This window comes from Lucilia cuprina, chromosome 4 (genome assembly GCF_022045245.1).
Source record: "Lucilia cuprina isolate Lc7/37 chromosome 4, ASM2204524v1, whole genome shotgun sequence".
NCBI classification, from domain to species: domain Eukaryota; kingdom Metazoa; phylum Arthropoda; class Insecta; order Diptera; family Calliphoridae; genus Lucilia; species Lucilia cuprina.
This window is the reverse complement of record NC_060952.1, coordinates 89,110,599-89,111,857: the sequence shown is the minus strand read 5'-3', so window position 1 is coordinate 89,111,857 and position 1,259 is coordinate 89,110,599.

The following is a 1,259-nucleotide window of genomic DNA, read 5'->3' as shown; positions in this document are numbered from 1 at the left end:
GTTAAATGTTTTTTGGTTTTGATTATTTCTTCTGTTCATATCTTATACCATTATGGCTTGAATTTGCAAGATTTTATTACTTTGTTGCCAATGAATATATACATCATACTACTACATAATTTTATATTACGCCTGATTTTTGATTTTCAACTGTTATTAAAAATAATTCTAAGAATCCGAAAGTTTTGGAAAATATATTTAAATTTAACCTGATGTTCTAAAAATTTGTCTGCAGTGAGTTGGAATTTGATCAAACAGAAAATACTTCATGCTGAATATACATAAATTTAAAATTTTTATATTCAGCTAGACACTGAATGTTTCGAGTTTATAATTACATGATCAATTAAAAGCATTTGCCAGTATTACAACGTTATTGGCATTGATCTTGTACTTGTACAAAAAAAACAACAACACAATTAAAAACAAATTTTAATTTGATTCTAAATCTGTCTACAAGCAGTTCAGTCATAAACTGGTTTCGTTTGTGAAATTGTCTCATATTCAAGAGTTGTTTGTTATGATGACAACTGTTCAATTCCAGATCTGTTGTTTGTTTATTTAAAACAACCTGTAAGAAAGAATATTTTGTTTATATTGTTAAGATGATGATTTAGATTAATATTACAGTACACGTAGTTGTTAGTAATACTAATTAGGAGTATTTACGTACAACACTGTAAAATATGTAAAATAATAATAAATAATAAACAAAATCATGTTAGTTGACTAACATATCATTCATATGTTTTTATAAAAATTAAAAACAAACTAGCGAAAACTTAAAGAAGATATTTCTTTAACACATTCTAAACAACTAGTAAAAGAATTATACATTTTGTGTATAAATATTATTGGCTAATATATTTTTATAAATCCGTTTTACTAACGGAATTCTTGTTATTTAAAACAAGTAAGAAAGTGTATTTGGGCGTGGCTGACCATATGATACCCTACACTAGTTATTACAATATAACATTGTTCCGATACATTTAAGCAATTTATGGATGAAAAACTAATTTTCTGAAACAGGCTTTTTTATAGTCTAGTCTACACTCTATAGTCTAGTCTATAGTCAAGTCTATAGTATAGTCTATAGTCTAGTCTATAGTCTAGTCTAGTCTATAGTCTATAGTCTATAGTATATAGTATATAGTCTATAGTCTATAGTCTATAGTCTATAGTCTATAGTCTATATATAGTCTATATATAGTCTATAGTCTAGTCTAAAGTCTAGTCTATAGTCTAGTCTATAGTCT